We start from the raw sequence: 16,742 nt of genomic DNA, 5'->3' as shown, positions 1-16,742 counted from the left end.
TTCTCAGTTATGTGCTTCTTTCTCTTAAATCTATCCATTTTATTCACCTCAAATACTTGTGGTAGCAAATTCAGCATTCTAGCCATTCCCTGAATGAAGAAGCTTCTCCTGAATCCCCTATTAGATTTATTAGTGAAGTGGGCAGGTTAGCTCAGTTGGCTAGATGACTAGTGTGTGGGTCAGAATAACATCAACAGTTTAGGTTTAATTCCTATTCCACACAACATAGACTTGGGACTTGCCTTCTTGCACTGCCCCTGAGAGTGAAAGGCAATAAGAAATACGAACATAAGAAATAGGAGCAGGAGTAGGCCATTCAGCCCTTCACGCCAGCTCCGCTATTCAATGAGATCATGGGAAAAATTTTCCCCCCGTCAGCGGGGAAGTTCAGGAGCGGGCGTGGGCAGGCGCATCTCTGATTGGCGCACCCCCATCTAAGTGGGCGGGCCAATTAAGCAGGCCCGCCAGGAAGCACTATGTGCTCCCTGTGTGGGGGGGAGGGATCCCCTCAGCCAGGAGTGCATTCTTTCATGCATGTGCGCAAAAGAGTGCATTCATCTCCCTGAGACTAAGCACTGCCTCAGGGAGATCAGCTCGGAATTAAAACTTTTAAGACAAATGTTTAAAACATTTCCCTGACATGTCCTCTCTTGTGGCACTGTTGCATGAGTTGGCACATGTCCATCACTTTTACTCATACCTTTATTAAATATTTAAAAGAACTCATGAAATCTCATCCCGCCCATGAGATTGCATACTTTTTCTTAAGCCCGCCAGGTCTCCCGGCCTGACCGCCAACCTTAAAGTTGGACAGCCAGCCCTGTCAATTATCTAAATTGGTTTATTAATGGCCTCAATTGGCCATTGTCAAGTGACTCGGCTGCACACCTGTAAATGGAAATGACGCGGGCCAACATTGGGAGTTCCGCCCAACATCATTCCGCGTCATTTTACGCGTTGCTGAGTGGGCCCTACCCCCGCTCACCGACCGGGAGCTCCGCCCCCATTGCTGTGCTTCTACTTCAGTAGCAGTTCCGTGTTCTAGTCCTGCTCTAGTCCTGCTCTCACCCTGCTCTAGCCCTGCTCTAGTCCTGCTGTAGCCCTGCTCTATCCTGCTCTAGTCCTGCTCTAGCCCTGCTCTAGTCATGCTCTATTCCTGCTCCAGTCCTGCTCTAGCCCTGTTCTAGCACTGCTCTAGTCCTGCTCTTTCCCTTCTCAAGTCCTGCTCTAGCCCTTCTCTAGTCCTGGTCTAGCTCTGCTTTAGCCCTGCTCTTGTCCTGCTTTAGTCCTGCTCTAGCCCTGCTCTAGCCCTTCTCTAGCCCTGCTCTAGACCTGCTCTAGCTCTGCTCTAGCCCTGCTCTAGTCCTTCTCTAGCCCTTCTCTAGTCCTGCTCTAGCCCTGCTCTAGCCCTGTTCTAACCCTGCTCTAGTCCTGCTCTAGTCCTGCTCTAGCCCTGCTCTACTCCTGCACTAGCCCTGCTCTAGCTCTGCTCCATTCCTGCTCTAGCCTTACTCTAGACCTGTAGTGCTGCTCTATCCCTGCTCCAGTCCTGCTATAGTCCTGCTCTAGCCCTGCTCCAGCCCTGCTGCAGGCCTGCTCTAGTCCTGCTCTAGTCCTGCTCTAGCCCTGCTATAGTCCTGATCTAGTCCTGCTCCAGCCCTGCTCTAGTCCTGTAGTAGCTCTACACTAGTCCTGCCCTCGCCCTGCTCTAGCCCTGCTCTAGCTCTGCTCTAGCCATGCTCTATTCCTGCTCTAGTCCTGCAGTAGCTCTGCTCTAGTCCTGTTCTAGCCCTGTCCTAGCACTGCTCTAGTCCTGCTCTTTCCCTGCTCTAGGCCTGCTCTAGCCCTGCTCTTGTCCTGCTCTAGCTCTGCTTTAGCCCTGCTCTTGTCCTGCTCTAGTCCCGCTCTAGCCCTGCTCTAGCCCTTCTCTAGCCCTGCTCTAGACCTGCTCTAGCCCTGCTCTAGTCCTTCTCTAGCCCTTCTCTAGTCCTGCTCTAGCCCTTCTCTAGTCCTGCTCTAGCCCTGCTCTAGCCCTGTTCTAACCCTGCTCTAGTCCTGCTCTAGCCCTGCTCTAGTCCTGCACTAGCCCTGCTCTAGCTCTGCTCCATTCCTGCTCTAGCCCTACTCTAGCCCTGCTGTAGTGCTGCTCTAGCCCTGCTCCAGTCTTGCTATAGTCCTGCTCTAGTCTTGCTCTAGCCCTGCTGTAGGCATGCTCTAGTCCTGCTCTAGCCCTGCTATAGTCCTGATCTAGTCCTGCTCCAGCCCTGCTCTAGTCCTGTAGTAGCTCTGCACTAGTCCTGCTCTAGACCTGCTCTAGTCCTGCTCTAGCCCTACTCTAGTCCTTCAGTAGCCCTGCTCTAGTCCTGCTCTAGCCCTGCTCTAGTCCTGCTATAGCCCTGCTCTTTCCCTGCTCTAGCTCTGCTCTGGACCTGCTCTAGCCCAGCTCTTGTCCTGCTCTAGCTCTGCTTTAACCCTGCTCTAGCCCTGTTCTAGTCCTTTTCTAGTCCCGCTCTAACCCTTCTCTAGCCCTGTTCTAACCCTGCTCTAGCCCTGCTCCATTCCTGTTCTAACCCTGCTCCATTCCTGCTCTAGCCCTGCTCCATTCCTGCTCTAGCCCTGCTCCAGTCCTGCTCTAGTCCTGCTCTAGCCCTCCTCTAGCCCTGCTCAAGCCCTGCTCTATCCCTGCTCAAGCCCTGCTCTAGCCTTGTTCTAGTCCTGTTCTAGCCCTCCTCTAGCCCTGTATCTCTTCATGTTTTTATTATGTAGAAACCTATTGATCTCAGCCTTGAACATACAATACTTGAGCACCCACAACCCTCTGGGGTAGAGAATTCCAAACATTCACTACCACTTGAGTGAAGAAATTCCTCCTCATTTCAGTCCTAAATGGCCTGACCGTTATTCTGAGACTGTGTCCCCTGGTTCTAGACCCCCCAGCCAGGGGAAACATCGTTCCTGCATCTACCCAGTCGAGCCTTGTAAGAATTTTGTATGTTTGAATGAGATCGCCTTTCGTTCTTCTAACCACCAGAGAATTAAGGCTCAGGCTATACAATCTTTCTTCATAGGATAATCCCTCCATTCTAGTAATTAACTTGGTGAACTCCCTCAATGACAAGCCAGCCCTGATAAAAATTGCCATGGAATTGACTCAGCTTAAAATGTCACTGGAAAATGACCTGCTTGAGGCTGAGCACACATGACATGTCATTTATTAGTAGCTGTCTTATGTTTCTGGTCACTAGTTCTGTTCTTTATATCTACCCACACAAACCCTTTCATAATCATAAGTCCGTCTGCCCTACTCTACTGTCTTCCTCTATTTATTACAGTTCCAAGTTTCATGCCATCTTCAAATTTTTAAATTATATCTTAATACATGTCCAAAATATATATCAAAAAGAACAGTAGTCCTAATATGTAGGGAACATCACTGAATACTTTTGTCCAGCCAGAAAACCACCTGTTCACTCTACTGTCTGCTTTCTGACGATTCGCCAATTTTGTATCCATACAATCACTATCCCTTTAATTCCATGGGCTTCTATTTTACCAAGTTTATTATGTGACGCTTCATCAAAAACCTTGCAAAAGTCTGTTTAGGCAATATTAACCGCACTGCCCTCAACGGCATTCAATGTTGCTTCATCAAATCAAGTTTGATTTGCCTTTATTAAATCCATTTTGATTGTCATTTATTAACTGATGTTCTTCTAAGTGATCATTCATTGTTTTCCCCCGAATTATACATCTCTAAACTTTTACCCTCACTGACATTAGACTGGGTTTATCCCTCTGCCTTTTTATCAACCTTTGAACATTGAACAACCCTGTAGTCTTCTGGCCCTGCTCTCATATCCAGAAAGATGGTGGCCAAATTATTTCCCCTTTACTTTCCTCAGTACCCTGGGATTAATTCAGTCCAGGCCAGGGGGCTTTTTTGCGCAGCCTTACAAAGTACATCCTTTTCATTTTTATACCATTCAATTTCTCTACTTCCTCATACTTTCCTGTGGCATTGGCAGCATCCTCTTCTGTAGACAGATGCATGAATACCTCAGCCGTGCCCTCTACCTCTACCCAAAGATTTCCTTTCTGGTTTCCAATTGGTTCCATCCTTTCTTTAACTATCCTTTCACTATTTATATGTTTATAAAAGACCCTTGCATTCCCCATTATCATAACTCCTAATCCACCTTATGCACTCTCTTTGTCCCCCTTATTTCCTTCTCAGTTCTCCCCAATACTTTCTGTATTCAGCTCCGTTCTTCACAGAACTATGAACCTAATTTTATCTCTTTCTGTGTTTCAGAGGCAGACCGAAGTAGAAAATGAGCAAGCTGATGTAGTTGGTAGTCCTTAGTTGGCTGGTGGTGGGGAAGTCCAAGCAGCAGGGACAGGAGAGGAGCAGTGGGAGTAATTTGAGGAATTGACATTTGATTGGCACATACTTGTGGCTGATGTGTGGTGCTGTAGATCCTAATTTGGCAGGCAGTAAACAGGTTGAGAGTGGGATTGAGTTAGACCAGGGTTTGTGAGTTAGTGAAAGTGGATAGGGAATGGGATAGAGATGCAGGGCCACTTTGATGCCACGAGGGTTATACAATGAGGGTATTAGATATAATTACACAGAAACATGCTGTACAGCCCAACTAATCCAATTTGGCATTTATCTTCTCTTGGCGCAGGGCCCTAATCCCAAGTGCCCACACTTTTCCCACATTCCTTCATTTTAATTTTCTTGAGCCACCTATCCTTCAATGACTAAATACACTCATTAGTTCCTCAGCAACATTATCCTCTTGGTAATATAACAGGATAATTAATGGGTTGAGCAGAGGAGGGGCTGTATTTGGAGCCAAGCAGAGGTGTAGGTAAATGTTGAAAATGGTGTATGGGGTCCCTATCACACAGGCTGCTTTGTCATGGATGGTGTTGAGCTTCCTGTGTGTTGTTGCAGCTGCACTCATCCAGGCAAGTGGAAAGTATTCCAACACACTCTGACTTGTGTCATGTAGATGAAGCATAAACTCCACTTGTACAGCTGCATTACTGAGGATGTGAGAGGTGCCAAAATGAATGAGTAGTTTAGCAGTCTCCCTACCTCAATGACTCCAATTAAACCAATGACTATTCTCCTACATTGCAGCAATGTCCTTGGTTCTTACCAATCACTTCCCACTGTCTCTTCAGTCAATGCCCCTGGGGGGGATGGTGAGGATCATGTTCCTCCTCCCCACTACTGCCTGTCATTTAAAGCAGCCTCTGAGAACATTGGTGCACACTCATTCCCTTCTTCAGTTTATCAAGTTATTTCTGGGTCTCTGCAGACAAAATGCACCACTCCTTCAACTGGTGTTGGCATCCTGACATCAACTGCTCATTCAAGGCCCATCCCATTCTTACATAAGCATGTAGTCAATAACTAGCACAGAGGACGGAGGACCACATATGTGTCTAGTTACACAGGGGTGGGGCAAACAAGAGACAGGGCTGTTGAAGGGTCATGAGGACTTGAAACGTCAACTCTTTTCTTCTCTGCCAATGCTGCCAGACCTGCTGAGTTTTTCCAGGTAATTCTGTTTTTGTTTTAAGAGACAGGGCATGCCAGATAAGAGGATCCCCACCCACATATTGAACCATGTCCTGTCGTCCATGTACACTCTACCCGAACATCTCCTTCCCTAACAGCACTGAGTGTTCCTGCACTCCATGGGCCACAATGGTTCAAGAAGGCAGCTCACCAACTCCTTCTCAAGGAAAAATAGGAAAGGAAATAAATGCTGGCTTAGCGAAAAAAAAGATAGACTCTACCTATTCATTTAATCTCCTACCACAGCCCATACTAGCTACTCATGTGACTACTTATAACTAGCAAACAGCATAGATATTGAGTGCGGCATTAATAATAACCAATAACTGTGTGCTCTAACCCTATTGTGCACTGTTCCTGTGAGCCCAGCTCCATTTGAGCCGCACACCCAGGTGTTCCACTCCCTGGGTGTCCAGCCCCCTGGGTGTCCTGCCCCCGAATGCCCTTCCCTCCGTGCATCCCAACCTTTGGGTGCCACACTCCCCCGGGTGTCCTTTCTCCTTGGTGCCCCTCCCCCTGTGCATCCCACCCTTGGGGTACACTGCCAGCTCTGTGGCCCACTCCATGTGCCACACCCCACTGGGTGCATTGCCTCCTCTGTGGCCTGCCCCTGTGCCCCAGCTCTGCCTGTCTCATTGACTGCCTACCTCTTTTACAGCACAATCTGAATATCTAAACTCTGATATTTTCTTTGCTATACCTCTATTGTACCTCAGTCAGGTTCATAGTGAAAATTCTGCCCAGACATAAAAGTTCACTATAAATAAAATGTAGAAGAGGCAGTTACTTAAATTACATTCAGTTGAACAGGTTACTATAGGGTGATAAAGAGAGACAGTAGCCGGGTAGGGAGCCTTATTTTATACGTAGGGTGATAGGGTGCTTCATTACACTTGCTTTAGGATTCAGACAATATGATTGGTGGTAGAAATACATCTACCACACTGATGCAAAATAGGTGATGTTGAATTGATTGCTTATATTATGCAGTGATGGATGTTTAATTCCACGGACTGCAATGCCACTGAATATCACGTTCTGAATGTAGAGAGCAGCCAATCAAATATCAGTTGATTTATGTCAGTGCTGGAGATTGTATTGCTATTACCCTTATTTCTAAAAGCATGATGTCCTGGTCAATATTTATCCCTCAATCAACATCACAAAAACACAGAGAGGTTATCTGTTATCACATTGCTGTTTCCACCATTCCCTACATTACAGCAGTCAGTACACTTCACAAAGTACTCCATTGGCTCTAAAGTGCTTTGGAATGTCCTGAGGTTTTGAAGGGTGCTGTTTAAATGCAAAGTGAGGATCCTGAGGTCTATTGACTCTGTCAAGGCTGGAGAGGCCTGTAGATCTGTTGAGGTAAAGTTAGTGGTGGGTGTGGTCAAGCTTGGCTTTTAGAAGCCTGTAGTGTAGGAGACTGAAAGAGGGGGAGCATCACAGCTTAGGGGTCATGGGAAAGAATGGTTTGGAGTTGGAGATGAATCTAGACAAAGCATGGAGGAGGAAGAATGTGAGGGAAGGTTGTTTGGAGCTTAGGAGGGACAAGAAGGCAAAGTTCAGAGGAGAGCCGACTGCACTGATGTTGATAAAATAGAGAGGCAATACTAATTTCACATCAGGGAACCTGAACATGAACTAACACATGGAATGATGTTGGTATTTCAGGTTTGCCATGAACTGTGACATTGCAATGAAATTTACTGCTAGAACTTGCAGAAAGTGTGCAGCTGTGTGAGCGAGGGTCTCACCTCCCAGGGTGTCAATGTGTCAGCTTTCATTTCCAATAAATCTCTGCTGTGTTCTTATGGTCAACTGACAAACCAGATAGAGTACTAGACACATGTGTTGGAGCAGCCTTACTGTGCCAGATTCATTCAAATTGAGATGTTCTTCATAAAGTGTATCATTATGCTAAGGTCTGGTGGAACATGATTGCTCTTAATTATGGTAAGAAGTGATTAAAGCAGCGCCAAGTCCCATTAAAGAGATGCCATTAAGTTTCAGGAAATAGACAGAGATGTGATTCCAGAACTGCAGTGTGCTTTAACAGCAAAATGTTTTCATTTCCAAATTTTAATCACATTTTATTCTGCAATTTCATGAAAAAATGCAACATGAAAGAGTGGAGACAGTTTTAACAATTGGCTGAGTTTTCACTGGCTTCCTGAAGTGCTTTTCTCTGATCATTTTTAAAAATTGAGAATCAAAAGTGAGGGACTGGGATCCCGGATGAGTGGTTGGGATTTGCAAGGAGGAGCAGGGATCCCCCTTGAGGGACTGAGATCTCCAGTCAGTGGTCAGGATCTGCAGTGAGGGACTGGGAGGGAGGAGGAAAGTGGGAGGTTTAATGAAGGAGATAGTACAGAGGAATAGACAGGGAGAGAAAGTATGAAAGCGAGAGACGGGGGGGGAGGGGAGAAAGAGAGAGAGGGAGGAAGATAGACAGAGAGGAAGGAGCGAGTGAGCAAGGGGGAGAAAGAGACATGGAGAATGTGAGAGGCAGTATGATGGAGAGAGACAGTGGGAGAGAATAAGAAATGGAAAATGGAAGGAGAATGGGACAATGAAATATGAAGAAAGGTGGATGGAGATAGAGAGAGAATGGTGGAAGGAGGTGGAAAGGGGGGAAAGGAGAAGAAGAGGGAGAAGGAGAATAAGATTGAGGGCAGGAGTGAGAAAATGGGAGAGAATGATGGAAGGCCAATGTTGGAGGGAGGAAGGGAGAGGGAGTAGGAGAATAAAATAAAGAGCATGGGATTGAGAGAATGAGAGAGAGAATGAGAGAGGGAGATTTTGCTGTACACGGTTGCACAGTCTGAGCCTAAAATTGTAGCTGTTTATTTTCATGTTATCCTTTCTCATCCAAGAAAATGATGTGTCAGAAACTGCAGTATTGAGCACACAGGGGAATTCCAACCTTGTTTTGTTCTGCCAGGAATATGAGATTGTCACAGACCATTGGCTTATGCCTCTCTTACTCTTGGGAATTTAATCGGAAGTTAAATCACCAGGATCGTTCAGCTTAACACGAAACTCCTCCGCAACAATCTGCAGTTGGATTGTGAGATGTCACTTCTGGTATCCAGCTGAGTCAGTTTGTGAATTCCAGAGAATCGTATTCATTACCATACCATACCATTCATCTTTTAACACTAAGGTGATCAAATCTGTTTTGACATATTCCTGGAGATTTTAACATTGATATTTGATCACATGGCATCCTTCTGTGATGCTTCATCATGTGACATTTGATCACATGACCTTAACCCACTCTTTGATAAGGTTATTGCACTTACCTTAGTTCAGTGTTTCAGTATCACCAAGAACAAAATAACATATTAGATTTTTTTGGCTTTAAGGTTAGGTGAGTAATAACACTAATAAATCAATGAACAAAAAATAATAGAAAGACTTAGGATGAGTGATGTGTAAATAAAAACCACAGTAATATTTCTACAGTATTGATCACAATGAAATACATCAAGAAAATATGACTGATTCAACAAAAGCATCAGGAACTCCAAAATGAAGTTTTTGTACAGCTTATTAGTCTCTTACGAATTCAGCAAGTTCTAAAATAATAAACAAAAACCAAAGCCAAATCCCATTCGATTCACTGACCCTCACAAACCAACACTGAGGCCCATGCAGCTCCAGGGAGGTGAGGCTCACACCTCAGGAAGCAACACCAAATCCACCAGGTTATAGAACAGTGCTCGTCGCAGGCTCACACCAACTACCCTTCACTCTCCAGTTTGTGTATGGGCCTCTCTCTTCCTCTTCCTCGGGCCAGTATTTTCAAAAAGGTTGCTCATCTCCCTCTCCTTCTCTCTCTCTCTCTCTTTCTCCCCCTCCCCTTTTGGGTTGCTTTCTCTCTCTCTTTCCTTCACCAATGCTCTCTCAAGACACATGAAGTTTCCAGGTGATTTTTGTTGACCCTGTTGCTGTGATCCTCACAATGAAATGGTATGTTCTGAATAATGGAGAAAGAAAGGCTATGTGATTGGGCAAGAATGTGGCAGATAGACTGTCATGAGGTGAACTGTAAAGTTATCTAATTTAGTCGGAATAATAGAAAAGCAGAATATTTTTAAAATGATGTGAGATTGCAAAATGCTGTTATTCAGAGGAGTCTGAGTGTCCTCATACATGAATCACAGAAAGTTAACATGCAGGTACATTATGTTAGGAAGGCGAATGGTTTGCTAGTCTTTATTACAGTGGATTGGAGCACAAACGTGAGAGAGTCTCATTGCAATCATATGAAGCCTTGGTGAAACCACACCTGGAGTTTTGTGTAAAATTTGGTCTCTGTACCGAAAGAAATACTTGCCTTGGAGGGTGTGCAACAATTCTTGAGATTTCTGGTATGAGGTGATTGCCCTATGAGGAGAGATTGAGTGGACCAGGCCTAGGTTCCCCAGAGTTCAGAAGAATGAGAGGTGATCATTAAAATATATAACATTCTTAAGGGGCTTGAGAAGGTAGACACTAAGAGATTGTTTCCACGACTGGGGATAAGGGCCTGACCATTTAGGGCTGAAATGAGGAGAAATGTCTTCACTCAGAGGGATGTGAAGCTTTATAATTCTCTTTCTCAGAGGGATGGTAACGCTCAGTCATTGAATATATTCAAGTTTGAGTTCGACAGATTTTTAGACTCTAAGGGAATCAAAGGATATGGGGTTGCTACAATAGGTGTAGCTGAGGTAGAAAATCAGACATGAGCTTATTGAATAGCTTGAGGAGCTGAATGGCCTACTCCTGCTATTTCCTATGTCCTGAGTGAGACCAGTTGGTTCTTGCTGCAACCTAGGTATTGCACATGGCACAAAAACAAGAATCATTTCTCCTGAGTGAGCAGCAGTGGTGCTCGGGAGACTAATTGTCCATTCTGAGAGGTGAACTGCTGACTTCACAGCAAGTGACCCTGCAGAAAAGGTATCAGGGGTGGGAGTAGGGGGGTGGGGGTGCTCGTGATGGGGTAAAGTCAGCAAGGAAACACAGGCTGAGTTTATGCAACTCCTTAATCTAACCTTCTAAGCTCCAGTGTCATTCTGATGTTGTAGGGTTGAGAAGGTGGTTGTAGTTGGTATCTGTCTTTAATGTATCAATTAATTGCCATCTTCCCTTCCGTCCTGGTAGAGGAGTGGTTAAGTCCATGGTAGCTTCACAGAGGAGGACCCAGATTACCTTAATGCAATGGTCCTGAATCATAAGTATTATGGGCTGTGGAGGATAACTGGTTGGGTTGGTCCGAGGAACATGGGCACAGTATAGAACGCTCAGCCCTTGGAATCTGCACTGTTATTCTATTAGATCATGGCTTACTCATCTTAGTATCATAAATCTTGATACATTTATTCAATAACCATTCACCTTGGTGTTTAAAATTTCAACTGGCCCCTCCTGCACTCTGAAACATTACCCTTAAATATGAATAAAACTCATTTCCTCCTGACTCAGAGGCAAATATCTGATCAAAAGACAAAGTTGAAGCATTTGCAACCATCTTCAGCCAGCTGTGCCAGTGGATGTTCCACCTCAGTCTCCTCCCGAGGTCCCCTGGTCCATGATGCTGGTATTCACTAATTTCACATGATATTGAGAAATGATTGATGACACTAGATAAAGCAAAGGCTATAAGCCCTGACAACATCCCAGCTGTAGTATTTAACCTAAGCTGTGTCAGAGCAGCTACAACACTGACATCAATTCAACAAAGTAGAAAACTGCCCTGCCCAGGTATGTCCATCCACAAAAAGCAGGACAATCCAATCTGCTCAATTACTGCCCCATCACCCTCAATCATCAGTAAATGGAAGGGGTGATCAACAGTACTACCAAGCGGCACTTGCTTAGCAATAACCTGCCCACTGATGCCCAGGTTGGGTTCCACCAGGACCACTCAGCTCCTGATCTCATTACAGACTTGGTTCAAACATGGACAAAAGAACTGAACTCCCGAGGTGAGGTGGGAGTGACTACCCTTGACATCAAGACTGCATTTGATTGAGTGCGGCATCAAGGAGCCCTAGAAAAACTGGAGTCAATGTGAATGAGGGGGCAGGGGGTGGCCAGGTGGTTAGTGTCATATCTAACACAAAGGAAGATGGTTGTGGTTGTTGGAGGTCAATCATCTCAGCTCCAGGACATCACTGCAAGCGTTCCTCAGGCTAGTGTCCTAGGCCCAACCATCTTCAGCTGCTTCATCAGTGACCTTCCTTCCATCATAAGGTCAGAAGTGGAGATGTTCACTGATGATTGCACAATGCTCAGCACCATTCGTGACTCCTCAGATACTGAAGCAGCCCATGTCCAAATGCAGCAAGACCTGGACAACATTCAGTTTTGGGCTGAAAAATGGGAAATAACATGTGCCACATGAGTGCCAGGTGATGACCATGTCCAAAAAGAAAGAATCCAATCCTCTTGTCTTGCATTACCATTTCTGAATCCCCCACCATCAACATCCTGGATGGTTACCATTGATCCATAACTTAATTGGAACAGCCATGTGGTTAGGCCATACGCTGGGAATCCTGCAGAGAACAACTCACCCGCTGACTCCCCAAAGCCTGTTCACCATCTACAAGGTGCAAATCAGGAGTGTGGTGGAATATTCTCCACTTTCCAAGATGAGTGCAGCTCTCATGACAACAACACTCATGAAGCTCAACACCATCCAGGACAAAGCAGCTGCTCGATTGGCACCACTTCCACAAATATTTACTCCCTCCACCACCGATGCACAACAGCAGCAGTGTGTACCATCTACAAGATACACTACAAAAACTCACCAAGGCGCCTTCCAAACCCAAGACCTCTATCATCTAGAAGGACAAGGGCAGCAGATAGATGGGAACATCATCACCTGGAAGTTCCCCATCAAGTCACTCACCATCCTGACTTGGAAATATTCGCTGTTCCTTCAACGTCACTGGGTCAAAATTCTGGAAGTCCCTTCCTAACAGCACTATGGGTGTACCTACACCAAAGAGACTGCAGTGGTTCAAGAAGGCAGCTCACCACTACCTTATCAAGGGGCAATTAAGAATGGGAAATAAATGCTGGCCTTATACAATCAATCAAATGCCAAAGAGATCTTCGAGATGTATGGATTATGTTCTAGTCCAAGATGAAAAAGAACACTTACATTTCTATTGTGCCTTTCATGCCTCAGGACATCACAAAGTACTTTTTTTTACATCCAATGAATTTCTTATGAAGTATAGTCACTACTGTGATGTAGAAAACATAGCAAGATCCCACAAACAGAGTTGAGATAATAACCATATAACCTTTGTAAAGTGATGTTGGATGGGGGGTAAATATTGACTAGGACAACAGGTCTGCCCCTCTTCAAAATTTTATGTTCATCTGAGAGAGAAGATAGGGCCTCAATTTAACATCTCATCCAAGAGATGAGGCCTCTGACAGTGTAGCACTCCCTCTGGAATTGTCAGCCTAGAATATGGGCTCAAGTTTCCGGAGTGAAATTTGAACCTCTGATCATCTGACTCAGAAGTAAGAGTGCAACCACTGAACTGACACTCCCAACATAATAATGAGCATCGCTGAATAAAGAGACATGTCTAAGTTTTCAACTTACACTGATCAAGACACTTTGCAAGAAGATCAATATAAGGGGAAAATGACAATTTGTACTGCATGAGAAGAGAGTGCCGATTAGTTGGCAATTGGGCTCTGATTGATAGAGGCGTTGCTATGGAGAATGCTTGAGTAATGGTGGCTGACAATTAACTGCTAAGCATTGTTTGAAATTTAAACCAGGCAGCTTGACCCTGATTGGTCAAGGCATTGCCCTGAGGGATGAGTCTGCGAATGGCTGTTACTTATGCGTACAGTATAAGGACTCTTCTTATATGATATAAATTGTTGTTTTCCCCTTATATTGGTATTCTTGCAATGTCCTGATGAGTGCAAGATGAAAAGCTTCAACATGTCTCTTTTTTCAGCAATACTCAAGTTCTGTACTATCAAACGACTATTAGCATAATAATGAGGTATTGGGGTCATACAATCACCATGGGGGTGAGTGTGAGACTGCAATCAAGGTAGGTGAGGGGTGGGCAATGGTAAGGGGTGGGAGTGAGGCCATGATTTGGAATTGGAGCTGAGAGGAAAGCCACGATGGAGGGACCATTGAGGGAGACAGAGGTCAGGATTGGTAGAAATTAGGCTCCAAATTGTTCAGTGGGCAGTAAACTTAAATATGTTAACAAAGTTTCCTGTCTCTCTGCATGGGTCGTTCAGGCTATTGCATTATGCCATTGTAAAAATGGTGCTGTGCAAGTGTGCACCATGCTAAAGACACACTACCAGTTTTTATATCTTTAACCACCAACCCTTTCCACTCTTCATGACAGGGTTAATATCGAGGCTATCCTTTCTCACTACTGGGGCGGCTGGGGAGGGCTGATTGGAGAGAAAAACATTAGTATCAAAAAAGGGTCAAGATGCAGGAGAGAGTTCATGGTCTGAAGTTGTTGAACTCAAAGTTAAGTCCGGAAGGCTGTAAAGTACCTAATCGGAAGATGACGTGCTGTTCCTCCAGTTTGCGTTGAGCTTCACTGAAACATTGCAGCAGGCCAAGGACAGACATGTGGGCATGAGAGCAAGGTGGGGTGTTGAAATGACAAGTGACAGGAAGGTCTCGGTCATGTTTGCAAACTGAGTAAAGATGTTCCACAAAGCAGTCACTCAGTCTGCTTTTAATCTCCCCATTGGAGAGGCAGCACAGCACCTGAAAGGAGTGCTCCAGGCCTTGGATGGTGAGGAGGGAGGAGGTAAAGGGGTAGGTGATGCACCTTCTGCGATTTTATGGGAAGGTGCCATGGGAAGGGGATGAGGAGTTGGGGGTGATGGAGGAATGGACTAGGATGTCACAGAGGGATCGGTCCCTATGGAATGCTGATGGGGGGGTGAGGGGAAGGTGTGTTTGGTGGTGGCATCATGCTGGGGTTGGAGGACTAGAGGGACCCTATCATAGTTCTGGGAGGGAAGGGAAGAGTTTACAGTAGGGGTGCGGGAGATGGTTTGGACACAGTTGAGGGCCCTTATTAACCTTTCCTGTACCATGGTTTTTTGTTAATTCAGAAAAGTAATAATAATAATGAAAGAAGAGTTTGAAGAGAACAAGCTAATTCCAGAAGAGAGGAGTTATTTCACAAATCCTGAACTGTGAGTTTATAACTATCAGCAGAGACTGAACTAACGTTTATCTAGAAAAGAGAATTCTTCACAATTACACCTTACAGACTAGATTCGGTGACCAGATCTTTAAAATAGTGAAGGGATTTGATTGGGTAGATTTAGGAACAATGTTTGAACTTATGGGGAAGTCCAAAACTACAGACCTTAAATAAAAAAACATAAGAACGTAAGATATTGGAGCAGGAGTAGGCCATTTGGCCCCTCAAACCTGCCCCGCCATTCAATAGGATCATGGCTGATCTGCCCTAGGCCTCAACTCCTCTTTTGTGTCAGCTCGTCATAGCCCTCAACTCCCCGATATTTCAAAAATCTATGTACCTCTTTAAAAACTTTCAGTGATCTAGTCTCCACAACTCCCTGGGGTAGAGAATTCCAGGCATTCACTACCCTCCGAGAGAAGAAATTTCTTCACATCCCAGTTTTAAATGAGTGGCCCCTTATTCTGTAACTATGCCCCCTAGTTCAAGATGCCCCCACTAGTGGAAACATCTTCTCAACATCTATCCTGCCAAGCCCGCTCAGAATCTTGTACGTTTCAATAAGATCACCCCTTATTCTTCTAAACTCTAATGAATAAAGGCTTAACCTATTTAGCCGTTCTTGATAAGTGAACCTCTTCATCTCAGGAAGCTGCCGAGTGAATATCTTTTTATCTGCCTCCAATGTCAGTATATCCTTTCTTAAATAGAAGGACCAAAACCGTACACAGTACTCCAGGTGTGGCCTCACCAATACCCTATACAGTTGTAACAAGACATCCTTATTTTTAAACTAAAACCCCCTAATAGGCCAAAATTCCATTTGCCTTCTTAGTTACTTGCTGTACTTGCATGCTAACTTTTTGTGTTTTATGTACAAGAACACCCAGATCCCTCTGTGCTGTACTTTTTTGGAGTCTCTCTCCATTTAAATAATAGTCTGCCTTTTGATTCTTCCTATCAAAGTGCATGACCTCACACTTTCCTACTTTAAACTCTATCTGTCAAGTTTTTGCCCACTCATTCAACCTGTTTATATCCCCTTGCAGATTCTTTATGTCCTCATCACAGCATGCCCTCCCACCTATTTTTATATCATCAGCAAATTTGGATACATTATTATAGATAGTAAATAATTGGGGCCCTAGGACTGATCCTTGTGGCACTCCACTAGTTACCTCTTTCCATGGTACAGAGTGTCATTAAAGTTGGGGGAAAAAGGAGAAATGTATTAGTAATAGGGGAAGAGACACTGATATCTGCAGCAAACACAGAGACTCCCAAAGGCTGTGTTGTCTTTCTGGTGCCAAGGTTATGGACATCTCTTCTGGGCTGGAGAGGAGCTTGGAGTGGGAGGGGAAGGATCCAGTTGTCATGGTCCACATAGGTACCAATGACATAGGTAGGACTAGGAAAGAGGCTCTGCTGAGGGACTACGAGCAGCTCGAGGCTAAATTAAAAAGGTAATCATCTCTGGATTACTTTCAGAGCCACGTGCAAATTGGCAAAGGGTAAATAAAATTGGAGAGGTAAATGCATGGCACAAAGATTGGTGTGGGAGAAATAGGTTCCAATTCATGGGGCACTTTCACCACTACTATGGGAGGAGAGAGCTGTTCCATTAGGATGGGCTTCATATGAACCATGCTGGGACCAGTGTCACATACTACAGCTGCAACACATCACCTGCCCAGCCACCTCTATTCTATTTAATTAATTAATTTGGATGTTAAATATTTTAAAAGTGAATTTCTTAACTGTACTCTTCAGTTGTAATAACGTCTCCTGATTTAAACCACTTGGCCAATCAAAAGAGACATGGAAGAGATACCCACTAATCACATAATTGTTTTCCTGTGACGTCACATCCTGCCTCTGACACGTAGAAACAGGTTGAAGGGGCTCTCTGCCGCTGGTTTTTA

General features: G+C 44.8%; 1 protein-coding gene across 2 annotated transcripts in view; it reads right to left on the bottom strand.

The window, feature by feature from the left end:
* The window catches only part of LOC121282102 (gamma-aminobutyric acid receptor subunit gamma-4-like), an 885,955-nt gene that overhangs the window by 707,860 nt on the left and 161,353 nt on the right, over positions 1-16,742 (bottom strand). The window lies entirely within an intron of this gene.

Source organism: Carcharodon carcharias, chromosome 9 (genome assembly GCF_017639515.1).
Source record: "Carcharodon carcharias isolate sCarCar2 chromosome 9, sCarCar2.pri, whole genome shotgun sequence".
Taxonomy (NCBI): Eukaryota; Metazoa; Chordata; class Chondrichthyes; order Lamniformes; family Lamnidae; genus Carcharodon; species Carcharodon carcharias.
Note: the sequence above shows the minus strand (reverse complement) of the source record. Positions and strands in the feature narration are given on the sequence as shown.